We start from the raw sequence: 19,405 nt of genomic DNA, 5'->3' as shown, positions 1-19,405 counted from the left end.
TGAGTGTGGTGGAAGGCCGTTAACTGATGATAAATAAATAAATCTTCCAGTTATTAAGGAACTGGTCAGTGCTGGAATGCAAAGGGTCATAAGCTTGGATTTAGCACAGATCCAGTACTGCTACTCCTTTAAAGGGTCCATATGGGAAAATAACCAGCACCACATTTACATAAATAATTAAATTAATAATAATTAATAAGACAGCCAATCAGAACAAAATAGGCAATTTTAGGTCTGGTTATTATTCTAAAATATTAATAATAATAATAATATTAAAGGTGGTTCAATATTGCATAATGTTGAATTTGGGGGCGTGCCTAACCACAGGATAATGCCTAAAGACAGAGTGCCCCAATGTTGTTGACATCCAAACACTCCAGCTGCTTTTTAAATAAGGCAGCCAATCACTACAGAGCTCATTTACATAATGAAACACCCTTCCAGACTAATATACCACCTCCAGTTTTAACTGAATGGGGAAAAAACAAATGTCTGGTATCGGCCCTTTAACTTGCACCGTCACCCTGCTTTGTGCCTCTGAACAGTGTTAATGTGATAGCGAGTGTGTGTGAGTGTGTGTGTGAGTGTGTGTGTGTGTGTGTGTGTGTGTCACTGTTGTTCTCAGTGGTGCCAACACACAGGATTTAACACCAGGCCTTTTCCACGGTCAGGAGGATTAAGGCTGTGTGCAGGTCAGAGTGTGGCATTGTGTGAATCACATGAGGAGCGACTGTAATTCGAGCGCTGCAGGAACCTGCAGTGGCAACCTTAGAAAGGGCAGGACTTTCAACTTTGACCTTAGGTCTCAGCCTCAGTGGGGTCTCAGCGGGGCTTGAAAGGGCCCGCAACCCTGCCTTTGATATAAACATGCCTTTAAGACTCATTTATGCAAATAATGTGTGTTCTGATTGGCTGCCCTGCATTGTGCATCCTTTAACCTGCAGCCCAAGCTGGTTCCAAAGTGGCGCAGCTGTCTAAGCGCTGGCTTGGTCATCGGTAAGCTGCAGATGCGATCCTTAGTGATGCCATAGCCATCCATAAGTGGGAGTCCCTGAGAGCATAGCTGTCCCCTCTATCTGTCTCTAGGTGGGTAGGACGCCCCCTTGACTCAGTGTGATGCTAGCCAGCGCAGAACTGTGGTGGTGTTGTCTAGACAGCAATTTTAACAGATGCTGGTGACGTTGGTTGAATCCTCTGATCTGCTTCAGTTATTGAGGCTCAAAGTACCAATTTTTTTTTTTTTTTGCATTTTCGTCTGGATTTTCCAAAAGCCATAGAAAAAAAGGCACAGGTGTATCCCTGTATGTTCTGTTTAAGAAGATAAATAGAGCCTGGACCTGTGACTCATCTCTGAAAGTTTCATGTGTCTGACGTTAATAATTCAAAAGTTATGACTTATTAAAATTTGCATCGTTTTAAGGCAAAAATGAAAAATGAAAGTGAGCTTCTTAAGAGCTCGATTTCTCTGAAAATAATGAGGACACAAGACAGAGATTTGAGATGGTCAGTGCTGCTTTCAGTCACGACGCTTTAGACTGTCACGCTTTTAGACTGACCTCACACACACACTTACACACACACACACACACACACACACACAGCTACACAGCTGACCTTAATGGAGAATCATCGGCACTTCAGAGTCTATTAATAAAACATAACACTCTCTCTCTCTCTCTCTCTCTCTCTCTCTATGCAGCTAAAGGCCTGTATCTGCAGTCGTCCTACACTTGGGACGCTCTAAAAAAGGAGCGAGGGCCGGGACGTGTGAGCAACTCACTCACAGAAATAAACTCCCTGGATAGCAGGAATCAGAAATCATTAATCAGGGATCAGGGATCAGGGATCATCCCACAGGACTCAACAATGACATTAATATCCAGTATGAAGCTCTAATAACAATAATATCCAGTATGGAGTTCTGATAACATTAATATCCAGTATGAAGTTCTAATAACATTAATATCAAGTATGAAGTTCTAATAACATTAATATCCAGTATGAAGCTCTAATAGCAGTAATATCCAGTATGAAGTTCTAATAACATTAATATCCACTATGAAGTTCTAATAACATTAATATCCAGTATGAAGCTCTAATAACATTAATATCCAGTATGAAGCTCTAATAACATTAATATCCAGTATAAAGTTCTAATAACATTAATATCCAGTATGAAGTTCTAATAACATTAATATCCACTATAAAGTTCTAATAACATTAATATCCACTATGAAGTTCTAATAACATTAATATCCAGTATGAAGCTCTAATAGCATTAATATCCAGTATGAAGTTCTAATAACATTAATATCCAGTATAAAGTTCTAATAACATTAATATCCAGTATGAGGCTCTAATAGCATTAATATCCAGCATGAAGCTCTAATAACATTAATATCATCATTACCCAGTGTAAAGTTCTAATTACATTAATATCCAGTATAAAGTTCTAATAGCATTAATATCCAGTATGACGCTCTAATAACATTAATATCCAGTATAAAGTTCTAATAGCATTAATATCCAGTATGAAGTTCTAATAACATTAATATCCAGTATGAAGCTCTAATAGCATTAATATCCAGCATGAAGCTCTAATAACATTAATATCCAGTATAAAGCTCTAATAACATTAATATCATCATTACCCAGTGTAAAGTTCTAATTATATTAATATCCAGTATAAAGTTCTAATAGCACTAATATCCAGTATAAAGTTCTAATAGCATTAATATCCAGTATGAAGGTCTAATAACATTAATATTATTATCCAGTATGAAGTTCTAATAACATTAATATCCAGTATAAAGTTCTAATAGAATTAATATCCAGTATGAAGCTCTAATATCATTAATATCCAATATGAAGTTCTAATATCATTAATATCCAGTATGAAGGTCTAATAACATTAATATTATTATTATCCAGTATGAAGTTCTAATAACATTAATATCCAGTATGAAGTTCTAATTACATTAATATCCAGTATGAAGTTCTAATAACATTAATATCCAGTATAAAGTTCTAATAGAATTAATATCCAGTATGAAGTTCTAATATCATTAATATCCAATATGAAGTTCTAATATCATTAATATCCAGTATGAAGGTCTAATAACATTAATATTATTATTATCCAGTATGAAGTTCTAATAACATTAATATCCAGTATGAAGTTCTAATTACATTAATATCCAGTATGAAGTTCTAATAACATTAATATCCAGTATAAGTTCTAATATCATTAATATCCAGTATGAAGGTCTAATAACATTAATATCCAGTATGAAGCTCTAATAACATTAATATCTAGTATAAAGTTCTAATAGCATTAATATCCAGTATGAAGCTCTAATAACATTAATATCCAGTATGAAGCTCTAATAACATTAATATCTAGTATAAAGTTCTAATAGCATTAATATCCAGTATGAAGCTCTAATAACATTAATATCCAGTATGAAGTTCTAATAACATTAATATCCAGTATGAAGCTCTAATTACATTAATATCCAGTATAAAGCTCTAATAACATTAATATCTAGTATGAAGTTCTAATAACATTAATATCCAGTATGAAGCTCTAATAACATTAATATCCAGTATAAAGCTCTAATAACATTAATATCTAGTATAAAGTTCTAATAGCATTAATATCCAGTATGAAGCTCTAATAACATTAATATCCAGTATGAAGCTCTAATAGCATTAATATCCAGTATGATGTTCTAATAACATTAATATCCAGTATGAAGTTCTAATAACATTAATCTCCAGTATGAAGCTCTAATAACATTAATATCCAGTATGAAGCTCTAATAACATTAATATCTAGTATGAAGTTCTAATAACATTCATCTCCAGTATGAAGCTCTAATAACATTAATCTCCAGTATGAATCTCTAATTACATTAATATCTAGTATGAATCTCTAATAACATTAATATCCAGTATGAATCTCTAATAGCATTAATATCCAGTATGAAGTTCTAATAACATTAATATCCAGTATGAAGCTCTAATAACATTAATATCTAGTATGAAGTTCTAATTACATTAATATCCAGTATGAAGCTCTAATAACATTAATATCCAGTATGAAGTTCTAATAACATTAATATCCAGTACGAAGTTCTAATTACATTAATATCTAGTACGAAGTTCTAATTACATTAATATCTAGTATGAATCTCTAATAACATTAATATCCAGTATGAATCTCTAATAGCATTAATATCCAGTATGAAGTTCTAATAGCATTAATATCCAGTATGAAGCTCTAATAACATTAATATCCAGTATGAAGTTCTAATAACATTAATATCTAGTACAAAGTTCTAATTACATTAATATCTAGTATGAATCTCTAATAACATTAATATCCAGTATGAAGTTCTAACAACATTAATATCCAGTATAAAGTTCTAATAACATTAATATCCAGTATAAAGCTCTAATAACATTAATATCTAGTATGAAGTTCTAATTACATTAATACCTCAAAAAAATCTAATGAAATTAGTTTCCAGAATAAAGTATCAAAAACATACACAAATAAAATTGTAATGTAATGAATATTGAACATAAAGGTGTAATAAAATTAACTTCTGGAAGGAAGATATTGAATTTATCTTCATTTATAGTGCATTTTTAATAATATGAATAATGTAATGAAGTTATTATATATATATATAAGTTATAATATATTAATATCCAGAATGCTCCTTGTTCCAAATATGATTATTAAAAATATATATAGTAAGCAAACTAAATTCTTATTATTTCCAAAATACGTAAATTAAATGAAAGAATGAACAGAAGCTGTGTGAAGTGTATTATATGTAAATCAGCCCTGCATCCATGGTTATTAATATTACAAATAAATAACATGTGATTCCAAACAGCTGTGGAGCTCCAGACCTCAGCCCACCTGATCCAGCTCAGCAGATACTCCCCGAGTCCCTCATGAGCTGGATTGGGGGGGGGGGGGGGTGGAAGGTGTGCAGGACAGAGGGTCCACAGTGCTGCTGTTCATGAGAGCGGTTCTGGTTCTGATCTTATTAGTGTGTTAAACTAACGCCGCTGGCGCTGCAGTCTGAAACCGGGCCGGGCGGAACTGAAACGGGTCGGCTTCATAAATAAAACAGGTCGAGGAGAAACCCAGCCGAGTTCAGGACGGGAGCGGCGGATCAGCATGTCCTGTAGCGCTATGTCAAAGGTCAAACTGTGGCCCTCTCAATCTGCTGACCCATGCCTCATCTCTGGCTCTCTGTGTGGCGCAGTGGACGGTCGGTCAGTCTCTGCTGAACAGAGCAGAGGAGAACTTCCTGAAGGGAACGCAGTGGGATCACACCGCTCAAGTTGCTAGGCGGTTGCTATGTGGTTGCTATGGTATCCCAGGATGTTGCTGTGGAGTTGCCAAGTGGTTGCTATGGGATCCCAGGTGGTTGCTGTGGTGGTTGCTAGTCATTTGCAAGATCACAAATTCAAATTTAGAATAAAGTTGTAATTAATATTAATATCTAGAATAAAGCTGTTATACAATTAATATGCATTTCTGGAATAAAGTTGTAATAGAATTAATATTTAGAATAACGTTGTAATACAATGATTCATATCTAGAATACATTTGTAATAAAATTAATATCTATAATAAGGTTGTAATGTAATTAATTTAATATAATTATGATTCATATCTATAATACATTAGTTATAGAAGTAATATTTAGTTGTAGTACTATTAATAGAATTATTCGTGTCCAGAGTAAAGCTCAGAGTGAAGTGTTAATAAATCTAATATCTGTAATGAGGTTTGTGTGATTATCCAAAAATCTGTAGTGTCAAAGGTCACGAGCAATCTGCTGATTCATGCTCTCTCTCTCTCTCTCTCTCTCTCTCTCTCTCTCTCTCTATTTTAGCGCAGTGGTAGATGGCGGTTTGTAGGTCATACGCTGCTAAAATGAGCAGAGGAACACTGCCCATAGCTCACATGATCACTGCAGGTCCTGAAAGCTCTGCCCTTCTCATCGGTATTGTACGTCAGCCTTGATCATTCTGTAACACGCTGCCAAACACGCTGGAGGACTAGAGGACTAGAGGTCTGGAGGACTAGAGGTCTGGAGGGTTAGAGGTCTGGAGGGCTAGAGGTCTGGAGGACTAGAGGGCTGGAGGGCTGGAGGGCTAGAGGTCTGGAGGGCTAGAGGTCTGGAGGACTAGAGGGCTGGAGGGCTGGAGGGCTAGAGGGCTGGAGGGCTAGAGGGCTAGAGGGCTGGAGGGCTGGAGGGCTGGAGGGCTAGAAGGCTGGAGGGCTGGAGGGTTGGAAGGTAGAGGGCTGGAGGGCTGGAGGGCTAGCAGGCTGGAGGGCTGGAGGGTTGGGGGGTAGAGGGCTGGAGGATTGGAGGACTAGAGGGCTGGAGGGCTAGAGGACTAGAGGTCTGGAGGTCTGGAGGTCTGGAGGACTAGAGGGCTGGAGGTCTGGAGGACTGGAGGGTTGGAGGACTAGAGGTCTGGAAGGCTAGAGGGCTGTAGGACTAGAGGGCTGTAGGACTAGAGGGCTGGAGGGCTGGAGGACTAGAGGTCTGGAAGACTAGAGGGATGGAGGACTAGAGGGATGGAGGACTAGATGGCTGGAGGACTAGATGGCTGGAGGACTTGAGGGCTGGAGGGCTGGAGGACTAGAAGGCTGGAGGGCTGGAGGTCTAGAGGGCTGAAGGACTAGTGGGCTGGAGGACTAGAGGGCTGAAGGACTAGAGGGCTGGAGGACTAGAGGGCTGGAGGACTAGAGGGCTGGAGGACTAGATGGCTGGAGGACTAGAGGTCTGGAAGACTAGAGGGATGGAGGACTAGAGGGATGGAGGACTAGATGGCTGGAGGACTAGATGGCTGGAGGACTTGAGGGCTGGAGGGCTGGAGGACTAGAAGGCTGGAGGGCTGGAGGTCTAGAGGGCTGAAGGACTAGTGGGCTGGAGGACTAGAGGGCTGAAGGACTAGAGGGCTGGAGGACTAGAGGGCTGGAGGACTAGAGGGCTGGAGGACTAGATGGCTGGAGGACTTGAGGTCTGGAGGGCTGGAGGGCTAGAGGGCTGGAAGGCTGGAAGGCTGGAAGGCTGGAGGTCTGGAGGTCTGGAGGTCTGCAGGACTAGAGGACTAGAGGACTGGAGGGCTGGCCATGACTACAACACAGATATTGTCCAACGCGCCTGTTCGTCATTTGCTCTCATAAACACCCTGATCTAATAAAGCAAACCGAGGGGCGTCGTACTGAGGCCTACCGCACTGAGGTGGCCACCCACCAATCAGAACAAAGACAGGCGGAGAGTGTGTGGTCGCCACTGTGTGTGTCTGAGTGTGTATTAGGTAGAACCCTCAAATCGGTACAGAATCTGCACCCTCACTCTCTGTTGTTCGAGGAACCAAGTGTGGTTCTCCTATGGCACTGCTCTCAGGGAGGTGGAGGGGGTGAGGGGGTTCCCTCAAGCTACCCACTGGATCGCAGACATAATGGCTTAACAGGGAAGTGTGCTTGCCAGGCTGCAGAGTTGTTTTTAGGGGTAAGAATGCCCCCTCCTGTCTGCACCTGGTAGCACACACTGGGTTCTTATGTATCCATACTATGGCCCATATATATATATATATATTGGTGTGTAATAATAATATCTCTATCTGTAATATGTTCATATTTATTATATATAAGTACCTATATGTAATAATAATAATAATATACGCCATGTGCATTACGTATACGTTTCTATGTGTAATAATATACACCATATTTATTACATATACACGTTTCTACATGTAATAATAACATATCCTATATGTATTATATATAAGTACCTATATGTAATAATAATAATATACCCATATGTATTACATATATGTTTGTACATGTAATAATAACATACCCTATATGTATTATATATGTGTCTGTATGTAATATTATATCCAATATTTATTATATATAAGTACCTATATGTGATAATAATATACCACATATGTATTACGTATACGTTTCTACATGTAATAATATACAACATATTTATTATATATACACATTTCTACATGTAATAATAACATACCTTATATGTATTATATATAAGTATCTGTATGTAATATTATATCCCATATTTATTATATATAAGTACCTATATGTAATAATAACATACCTTATATGTATTATATATAAGTATCTGTATGTAATATTATATCCCATATTTATTACGTATACATTTCTACATGTAATAATAATATACACCATATTTATTATATATAAGTATCTATATGTGATAATAATATACCCCATATGTATTACGTATACGTTTCTACATGTAATAATATACACCATATTTATTATATATACACATTTCTACATGTAATAATAACATACCTTATATGTATTATATATAAGTATCTGTATGTATTATTATATCCCATATTTATTATATATAAGTACCTATATGTAATAATAACACACCCCATATGTATAATATATGGGTGTATATATGTAATAATAATATGCCCTATATGTTGTATATGTTAATATCTACGTTAGTATCTGCGCATGATAATAAAGCCTGTCCCCTCTAACACAGAGTCACGCAGCATGTTTGGGCAGTGTTATGTACAGCCGGCTCTTCTGCCTCTCAGGTAATGTGGTATTGTGTAATACGGAGAACTCGTCTCCCACATTGTGACTTAATACACTGAGGAATGCACAGTGCTGATATTACCCATGAGTGCTTGCTGATCTCTGGGGTCATGACCTGGGCAGCATGGGGTGCATGTAAGAGGCTTAGACGAGCCCTACGGACAAATGTCTCTATTACGCCAATTACAAACACACACACACACACACACACACACACACACTCACGTTTATATACAATGTCAGGGCAATGTACTTCAAATATATAGGTACTCATATATGGTGAGTATATATATATATATATATATGTGTGTGTGTGTGTGTGTGTGTGGTAGATATATGGTTATATGTAGTTCCATATAGTTCTATATAACATCCCATATGTTGTATGTATATATTAGAATATGTAAATATATTCATATTCATATACATACATTATTAATACATGTACCTATACACACACCCAATAGGTAAGTATATATTTAATAACAGTATATACCATGTGTAATATATAAAAGTACCATGTGTATTGTATGTATGTATATATGTAATCATAATAAGATGTCCCATAGGTATCTATGTCCCCAATTTCACCTCCTTGGTTCCCGGGCCTCCCTGTCTAGAACGGTTTTAGGCCCGTGGATAAATCCGTGCCCGGCCAACGTCAGTGTGAAAGGCTTGTTTTTTAATGTTCCTTTGTTCAGGAGAGTGACCTCACCGGGCAGGAGGGTGGTGAGGTCATCAGTAAACACGTTGTGATGTGTCCTGCGGCGGAGAGTGGGGCGGCCACGCCTGCTGCGTCATGCCCCAGGTGCACTTTTGTGTGGAAGAAAGGCAGGTTCAGGTGTGCTGCTACAGGAGAAGCAGCGTCGGAGGCTGCGCTCAGGCTAGCGGGGCAGCTCGGCGTGAAGGGTAGCATTAGCGCGCTTGTTACCTTTGTTTTTCTCCCGCGACGCCCTGTAATTGCCCGTTTCAGTTGACAGGAAAGAAGTGCGGGGACGTGTCCGACACTGCTGACCTCGTACGAACGTTTCCTGAACCACGGTGTTGTGATGGAGACGACGTTAAAATAAATAAATAAACAGACAGGAGGCTAATTTCCCTTTACTTACCAGCACGCAGAGCAGTGTAGGAAACTGCGCTATGGTGGACGGGTACGGGTGCTGTGGTCATAGATGGATCTTGGCCTTCTGATTGGGAGATCTCCAGCCATCCAGCCACCCGGAGTCCAAGAACAGGCCTCACTCATCCAGAAGGCCGTCTGCTAGCCGACGTGACAGAACTGGTGATTAGCGTTCTCCTCCAAGCGTGTTGAGCTCCAGTGGTTTTCTGATAGCAGCAGTCTAGGGGAAAAAAGAAAGATGGCGGAAGCATGTGCTAGTCTTCACCCTCCCTATACTGGTAGCGCTGTATGACAATGGAGTGACCAAGCTAGCGGGTTGGAATTGCAGTGGCTCCCACAACACTAAAAAGGCTAAAAGCTAACTGAACTGACCAGCTGTAATCTCTTTAGCCAGCTAGCTAACCGCCCACCATGCTCAGTGGACACTGGAAACACTATCCAGTAAAAATACCTGTCACAGTTCTAAGCTATGCTATGCTAGGATAGCCAGCCTCAGTTGAATCAACCGTTACATCAATAACTGGCGAATCTTTTACTGAATCGATTCCAAATCTGTTGGTAAATTTGCTTTGAACAGGTTCTTTGCACTGAGTCAACTGCTTCGACACAGCCACCCGGTGCACCCCTCCTTCACCCACTAGAAGATGAATCAAGTGAATCGTTCGATTCACTGAAGTGAACAAATGTAAAGCCTCGGTTCAGTGCATTGAATCAAATCGTTGAATAAATGATGAAAACGTTTGGAAAACAGGTTCAAACGTCTCATCACTATTTGGTGGGTTGTTTTGCTATGCTAAACCTCGTGAATCGAATTGTTTGGTTTTCGTAAACTGAACCGAATCCCGGACTGATTCACTGCTTGTTCTTTTATTATTATTATTTATTATTATTATTATTATTTAATTTTTTTTTTAAAGAACGCCTGGAAAAGTTGGAGCAATCAGAAGTGAATCAAAATTTCACAAAGACACATTTTACGACTCATTTCTGAACGAATCACAGGCTAGCGGGATTAGCTGGGCGCGCTTACTTCGTGATCGGTGGCGGTGAAACATGCGAGACGTGATATTATTGGTTAAAGTATTTTCCCCGCCCACTTATGCATTGTGATGTCATCGAAAACGAATCAGAAAACGTTTTTTTTGGGCGGCAAACTTCCTTATATTAATTAACCAGTTAATTAATTATTTAATGAACACATTAAAATGTCACTTTTAATCAAACCAAATGATGATATGAACGGTACATTATATAATACTGTAGTATTACAAAATAATAAACACGCACTTTTAGGATCAAGGCGCGGACACGCTAGCTAAACAAATCGTGCGACTCGCTGAATCGGAGCGTTCTAAGGAACCGATTCGGCGACTGACTCGATCTCCCCATCACCGCTCGCCTCTCTCGCTCTGATGAACTCGGGCGGGGGAGCCGGGCTCCCTCATCATCCAGCGCTCCGGAGGGAGGGGGGAGAAGGTCCCAGCGAAAGGACGACAAGTGTGGGAATGGATTCGACCGATCTGCTCGGGGCGGACGGCGGCATTAGGCGCTTTTTGGTAACCGGGATGAGGAGGCGCGCTCCGGGCAGTTCTGCCCGCGCTCCGTCAACTTTTTCCGGGTAAAAAACGAAGCCTCATCCAGCCCCGCGGAGGCGCCGAGCAGCTCGCCTTTCTGTGGACGCAGTGGATCGGAGCAAATGTGCATTGTAATGTAAAAATGAAGTCGGGAGCGGGGAGAGCGGGTTGACGGACGACCGAGCGACCCCCCCGGCTGAGTTTAAGCGTAGTTTCTCGTTCTTTAAAAACTCCTAAATAAGGGAAAACATGGGAGCACCGCGCTCCTCTCCACCCCGCTTCGGGAGCCGGACCGCGGCGTCGTTCAGCAGCGGCTGATCCGCTGGAGGCGGACGATTCGGCTACGCGTCCAGCATGTTTTTCCTCCCAAAACTGACATAATTCAACAAGCCAAGCAGCCCCGAGGACACCCCGGGGACCAGGACACCCGTGTGCCACCGTTAGCCACGACTAGCCGGCTAAAGTGGAGAGTTTTTACCTCAGAGTAAAGCGAAAGGTGGATGTGTGTGGCTAGCATGGCTAGCAGCCCCTCAGGCAGCCGCGGGGACTCGGTGCTGGTCGAAGCTCGGCTCCAGGGCGGAGCGCCGTGGGGCTTCACCCTCAAAGGTGGCCTCGAACACGGGGAACCCTTAATCATCTCAAAGGTAGGCGGGATAGCGGAGGAACCTAGCTGGGGTCTCCTTCCAGAGGAACACGGTTCCCTGTCCCTGTCCCTGTTATTTTTTTAGGTTTGGTCATTTCTGCACAGAGGTTTGACCCATGAGGTTTGACCCATGGGCCTCCTAATCCTAATCCAGTTTCGAAACTGGATTATATTGGCTAATGTGAACGCTATAGAAGGAGCTCTGCTAATAGGGGCACTTCCCCCCCAAATAAGGTAGGTTTGGTGTCCATCACAGTGGTCAGGGTCAGGGTCATCGCCAGATGTCACCATGAGTACAGCACATACATATATATATATATATAATAAAGCCACTTTATTGACTAAAAAAAAAACCCAAACCCACCAGTGTTCAACGTGGAGGGGGCGACATTTCGGCAGCTCTGAAAATATAACCCCCAACAATTTCTTCAGGGACCGTTTTGCCGCAAGACGCCCTACAAGTCTGTAGGAACTAAGGTCTCAGGCCGAACCGATGTCGGGCTGAGTCTTCAGAAGCATTAGGTGGGAAAACGTCCTGTGAGGGAGCTTTTAGAGCCTCGGGCGGCCGGACCCGCTCACGGTAAGTTTCTCTAGAGAAGCAAGAGGCAATTTTGAAATCGGCTCTTTTCCACGTAATTCTACATAAAAATGGTCGACGAGCTTCTACAACTCCAGCAGCTTCACTGTTTCGGAGCTTTAGCGCTTCATTCGGGGGATCTTCGGTTTAACAGTGTGGTAAGTAACCCTTACCGGGTACCAGGACATCCGCGTGCCACCAGTAGCCCGGGCTAGCCAGCTAAACTCAAGCGCGGCTACAAGGTGAAAGTGTGTGGCTAGCATATGCCTGCTAAAGCTTTTTCGCTCCTGTCCTTTTCGTTACCATGTCCAGTAAGGTCATACGCGATTCCTGCGGGAATGCCTGAGCCACATGCTCCTGAAGGCCACAAGCATCCAGATCCTAATTGAGGGGTACAGGGTCGGACTCTCGGTGTGGCGTTCAGACTAGCGTGAGTAATACAGAGTGACCGTTTACATTCAGAGGAACTCAGTCCGTGTTACAGTCACCGGGCCTGTATGGGCCTCACGTAGGTGCTGGACCGCTGTGCTGGAGGAGGACAGGTGGCCTAAGCGAACCAGTCTAGAATGAACTCGAGTGAACTCGTACCTTCTGGTACGTTTTACTAGATGGCAGAGATGTTTACACGGGTTGTCGAGTCGAGTTTTGAGTCTCTAGGTGCAAATCTGAGTCGAGACTTGATTCTGTGGGTACAATCAGAAGCAAATTTCGGATCTGAGTCGAGTCTAGACTGTCTGGAGTGCGAGTCTGAATCGAGTCTTGAGCAAATCTCTGAATCGAGTCTTGAGTGTCTGGAGTGCGAGTCTGAATCGAGTCTTGAGCAAATCTCTGAATCGAGTCTTGAGTGTCTGGAGTGCGAGTCTGAATCGAGTCTTGAGTGTCTGGAGTGCGAGTCTGAATCGAGTCTTGAGTGTCTGGAGTGCGAGTCTGAATCGAGTCTTGGGTCTCTGAGGTGCGAGTTGGAGAGCAAATCTCTGAATCGGGTCTTGAGTGTCTGGAGTGCGAGTCTGAGTCGAGTCTAGAGTGTCTGGAGTGCGAGTCTGAATCGAGTCTTGAGTGTCTGGAGTGCGAGTCTGAATCGAGTCTTGGGTCTCTGAGGTGCGAGTTGGAGAGCAAATCTCTGAATCGGGTCTTGAGTGTCTGGAGTGCGAGTCTGAATCAAGTCTTGAGTGTCTGGAGTGCGAGTCTGAATCGAGTCTTGAGTGTCTGGAGGGTGCAAGTCTGAATCGAGTCTTGAGTGTCTGGAGTGCGAGTCTGAATCGAGTCTTGAGTGTCTGGAGGGTGCAAGTCTGAATCAAGTCTTGAGTGTCTGGAGGGTGCAAGTCTGAATCGAGTCTTGAGTGTCTGGAGTGCGAGTGTGAATCGAGTCTTGAGTGTCTGGAGTGCGAGTGTGAATCGAGTCTTGAGTGTCTGGAGTGCGAGTCTGAATCGAGTCTTGAGTGTCTGGAGTGCGAGTGTGAATCGAGTCTTGAGTGTCTGGAGTGCGAGTCTGAATCGAGTCTTGAGTGTCTGGAGTGCGAGTGTGAATCGAGTCTTGAGTGTCTGGAGTGCGAGTCTGAATCGAGTCTTGAGTGTCTGGAGTGCAAGTCTGAATCGAGTCTTGAGTGTCTGGAGTGCGAGTCTGAATCAAGTCTTGAGTGTCTGGAGTGCGAGTCTAGAGTGTCTGGAGTGCAAGTCTGAATCGAGTCTTGGGTCTCTGAGGTGCGAGTTGGAGAGCAAATCTCTGAATCAAGGCTTGAGTCTCTGGTATGTGAGTCTGAGTCGAGTCTCAAGTGTCTGGAGTGCGAGTCTGAGTCTTGAGTGTCTGGAGTGCGAGTCTGAGTCGAGTCTCGAGTGTCTGGAGTGCATATCTCAGTCAAGTCTGGAGTGTTTAGATCCTAATTTAGGTCCAGGTTGGGTCTCAAGTTTCTGACTCGAGGGGCAAGTCTGACTCGAGTCTGGAGTTTTTGGGAGTTTTTAGTCCAAACTAAGTCCCTGGGGAACAAGTCTAAATTGAGTATGGAGTCTTTAGGTGCTAGTCCAAGTTGGGTCTCGAGTCTCTGAGAAGCAAGTCTCAAGTGTAAGTTTAACTCGAGTCTCGAGTCTCTGAGGTGCGAGATGGAGTCAAGTCTGAAGTTTCTAAGAGCAAGTCTAAATCGAGTCAGAGGCAAATCTTGAGTCTCTGAGGTGTGAGTCCAAATCGGGTCTCATGTCTCATGTCGGGCAGGTCCTACTCAAGTCTAGAGTTTTTTGGGATGCAAGTCCAAACCAAGTCTTGACTCGGGGGGTGGGGGTGAGCCCAAATTGAGTGTGGGTCCAAGTCTGAGTCGAGTCAGCCAACCTGCGACTCGAAGTGCATCTCCCAAAATTTCCTCTTCTTTCTTATTGATTCGCAATGTGCATGTTGTGAAGAACCCTCAGCCCTCGAACCATCAAAAATAGTCTACAGCTGGTGCTTAATGGCTTTGATCTGCCTTTAATAGAACGTCGTTATGGTTTCTGGGGAAAGATAAGAGGAAAGCCTCCTTTGATTCTGAGATTTGGAGGTGAGACGAGTCTGTAAAAGTTTTTACAGGCGCTGGAGAACTCAGTGGGTGGTGGAGTGTAGAGGAGCTCCAGTAAGGCACATTTTCCCTGTTAAAGCTCCTTCTTGGCTCCACCGTGTGCGTGTGTGTGTGCGTGTGTGTGTGCGTGTGCGTGTGCGTGTGCGTGTGTGTGTGTGTGTGTGCGTGTGTGTGTGTGTGTGTGTGTGTGTGTGTGTGTGTGTGTGTGTGTGTGTTTTGCTGATCGCTGTATTCGTGTGTTGATGGCTGTGTGTCTGCTAATCTCCGGTCCCGTGACCAGCTTGGTCGCACTGTACGCGTGCTTGATTCGCTCTGGGCTGGGAGTTCAGGGCTATGAACAGAGGCAGCGGCGGCGAGACTCGCAGGAAGGGAGGTGGAGGAGGAAGAGGAGGAGGAGGAGACGAGGGTCAGAACATCTCCAAGCCATCAGGCAGCTTTTGTTGGGTGTTCCTGGTATGCAGTGGTCATAACGTCTTATAACGCCTTGGTGCCAGACGCTACAGGCCTTTAGAGGCCTCGTGGAGTCCGTTGGAGCACGGTCCAGAGGCCCAGGGAGTGCTGCTACCCACCTCTCCACACTCGGCCATTGTTTTGTCCTCCAGCTCTGGTGTGGGTATTGTTGCGTCCGTCGATGAATCAGTTCAGGTCAATCATTGACCTTGTCTAAACATGGCTTTGCTTTTCCTCGTTAGCGATATGAACTCGGTCCAAGTCGTGTTGCGTTACGTAGTGTTTGAGGAGCTCATGCGTGAGCCAAGACGTGACGTGAGGAAAGTCTCAAGTGCAGTCCAGACCCAACGTAAACGGAGCGGATGGCCGATCCATTCGGCAGATCCTGGTGACAAAGCAGACCGATTGGGCCAGTCGGACTCCAGACGGACTGCTCTACCCGGCCCTGCCCGGCCCGGCCTGGCTGCAGGGTCTGTTGGGTTTTTATTTATGGAGGGAAACTCGTCGGCCAGTCAGATATTTGGAATGGTACGCAAACGCTGCTGTTACTCACTTCCCAGATAAGGAAGGACTGCAGAAGCAGGCGGGTGAAACCCAGGCCCGGAGGAAGCAGCGAGAGGGAGCGGGCGAGAGCGACCTTTCCTGACCCTTCCCTCTGGTTCGCCTAGGTATTACAATCGTTGGCTTAATCATTACTGACTCTGCTCGACTTTTTGTGCCACTGAAGGACTCATTCCTGGCATCCCTGGAATTTCCCTGGAGTTTCAGAAGCTGCTGTTGCCAGTGGAGACAGACGGTCCAGGCATGGGAATGTCGTGATTTTGAAGGGTTTCTGTTACATTCATACACTAAATGGACAAAAGTATCGGGGACTGGGAAGAAGGCTCACTTCTACTAGATGTTGGAGGAGGAGCATGGCTGTGAGAATTTGATTGCATTCAGCGATTTAGGTCAGGATGTTGGATGATGATCACCACCCAGCCCAAATATTGGATGGAGCACCATCCATCATTCCAGAGAACACAGTTTCTCCACTGCTCCACAGACTGCTCAATGCCGGGGGGCTTTATACCCCTCTATAGCCCACGCCTGGCATTGGGGGGGTCATTTTCCCAACATGCTCATGGAATCTTCTCCAATCTTCTCAAAATCCAACCCAAGCCAAAATGTTAGCCTGAAGAGGCGAAGCCGGCGGACGAGGCGACCCCTCTGCCCTTATTTGGAGAAAGAGATTTCTTGGTGCGAGTAATTCCTCCTCCTTGGCCCGTGAGGAGGAACGCTGGGAATGATCGGGACAGTTTGTGGAATCTCAGCTGCCGTGACGACGGGGGGGATCTAGAAACCCCATTGTCCGGCGCTCTGTGTTTGTTTACAGACCCGGCAGCGGCAAACAGGAATCCCTCACAATGATGTTTTCCATTATGGAGAGGGACGTTGCGCAAGGAGAGAACCAAGGATGGGGTCTCTGTGTGCTCACTTTGCTCCGAAAAGGCGCTTTCCGGGATTCCAATCCTGCAGCGAAAGCTTTGAACCTCCATCCAGATGACTGTGGTCTCTAGAGTTGATCTCCACCAAACATAACGCTGATCAGATACGTCCACCAGTGTGCTGTCCAGTGTGGGACAACTGGGGTGGTTCTTTTTTTGAGGTCTCTCAAAAAGTAGACCTGAAAAAGTAGACAAAAGTATTGGGACACCTACAGGAGCTTTTAGGACATCCCCATTCAGAAAGTCAGAAAGAGCGCAATAGGGCCCGGCTCGCTCTGTACCTTTACCTGGTCAGACAGACGCTCGGTGGCTGAGCTGCTCTCTGTGTGAGCTGTTCCTCCTAAACTGTTCCACTGTTCCTTCATTAATGAAGAGTTGTAAACAGAGAGCGTTACGGAGTCTATGGGTTGTTTACGTCCTGAGCGAGCGCTAAAACCCTGCTCTTCTGGCTGATGGGTGTTGACAATGTGCTGAGTGTGTTTTGCGGGGGTCACTGGGTGTGTGGGGGGGCTTCTGCGGTAAAGTCTGAAAGCTCGGGGCTGTTTATGGCTTTGATGTGGCGCTCGGCGGCTAGCAGGCCTTTGTGGCGTGCTCGGCGCTGAATGGCCGAGCAGAGCTGAAACAATAGCAGAGGAACCCCCACCACCACCGCCGCCCTCGCCCTCGACACCAACGTTGCTGTCACCGAGGCAACGGGACGACCCCGGGACAGGGAGAGTTAAACGAGGGGTTGTGGATCTGGAGAAGAACAGAGGGGACAAAAGTTTTGGGACACCTGCTTTTTTACTGACTCTGAAATCAAGAGGTATTCATTTTGGAGGATGAGCATTGCTGTGAGGATTTGATTGCATTCAGTGCTAGGAGAGAGTTAGTGAGGTCAGGATGTTGGGGATGATCACCACCCCACCTCATCATCCCCACCACCACCACCATCATTCCACAGTTCAACCCCTCCCCAGGGTCCAGTACCCTCCAGGGTACCACCAGGGTCAGTGATGGGACCAGGAGGGGTTAAAAATGGGCCCCAGCTCAACTGGATCCCAGAAACAAGGCATGCACACACCCACCTGGAACCCCCTACCCCACGTTCCACCCACGTGAGCCCTCCACCCTGCATGCTAGCTGGATGCTGATTGGAGTTTCCGTTTCACCTTAAATGGTAGAGGCATGAGGGTCTGGAAGAAGGGCCAATCCCACCGCAGCTAGTTCCTGAGTTAAAAATAAGGTCAAAACCAATAGGAATGAATTACTAGCGAGAGAGCGAGAGACAGAGAGAGAGCGAGAGAGAGAGAGATAGATAGAGAGAGAGAGATGTTCAGGACGTGAGAGGTTTGCTGTGTGATGGTGTAAATGTCACAGAGTGGATTCTTTCAGTGTCTCACCTCTAATCTGCTCTCTGGTGATGGTGTGTGTGTGTGTGTGTTTAAATGTGTCAGCACTCAGCCTCTGCTCACTGGTGATGGTGTGTGTGTGTGTGTGTGTGTGTGTGTGTGTGTGTTTGTGTGTGTTTGTGTGTGTGTGTTTAAATGTGTCAGCACTCAGCCTCTGCTCACTGGTGGCACAGTAGCAGCTCCCCCATGACTTCATCTCTTCCAGTTCTTATAGCTAGTTTTATTTAGATGAGTGGGGGAGGAGGTGAGGGAGGGAGAGGGAGGAGAGAGAAAGGGGAGGTAGATAGGAGTGAGGGAGGAGGTGAGGGAGAAGGAGCAGGAGGTAGATAAAAGAGGAGGTGAGGAAGAGGGAGGTAGATAAAAGAGGAGGTGAGGGAGAGAGAGGTAGATAAAAGAGGAGAGAGGGAGAGGGAGGAGGTGAGGGAGAGAGAGGTAGATAAAAGAGGAGAGAGGGAGAGGGAGGAGGTGAGGGAGAGAGAGGTAGATAAAAGAGGAGAGAGGGAGAGGGAGGAGGTGAGGGACAGAGAGGTAGATAAAAGAGGAGTGAGGGAGAGGGAGGAGGTGAGGGAGGGAGGTAGATAAAAGAGGAGAGAGGGAGGAGGTGAGGGACAGAGAGGTAGATAAAAGAGGAGGTGAGGGACAGAGAGGTAGATAAAAGAGGAGAGAGGGAGAGGGAGGAGGTGAGGAGAGAGAGGTAGATAAAAAGGAGTGAGGGAGAGGAGAGGTCAGGGAGGAGGTGAGGGAGAGAGAGGTAGATAAAAGGAGTGAGGGAGAGGGAGGAGGTCAGGGAGGAGGTGAGGAAGATGGAGGTAGATAAAAGAGGAGTGAGGGAGAGGGAGGAGGTGAGGGAGAGAGAGGTAGATAAAAGAGGAGTGAGGGAGAGGGAGGAGGTCAGGGAGGAGGTGAGGAAGATGGAGGTAGATATAAGAGGAGTGAGGGAGAGGGAGGAAGATGGAGGTAGATAAAAGAG

This window comes from Salminus brasiliensis, chromosome 18 (assembly GCF_030463535.1).
Source record: "Salminus brasiliensis chromosome 18, fSalBra1.hap2, whole genome shotgun sequence".
Classification (NCBI taxonomy): domain Eukaryota; kingdom Metazoa; phylum Chordata; class Actinopteri; order Characiformes; family Bryconidae; genus Salminus; species Salminus brasiliensis.
This window is presented reverse-complemented; position numbering follows the sequence as displayed.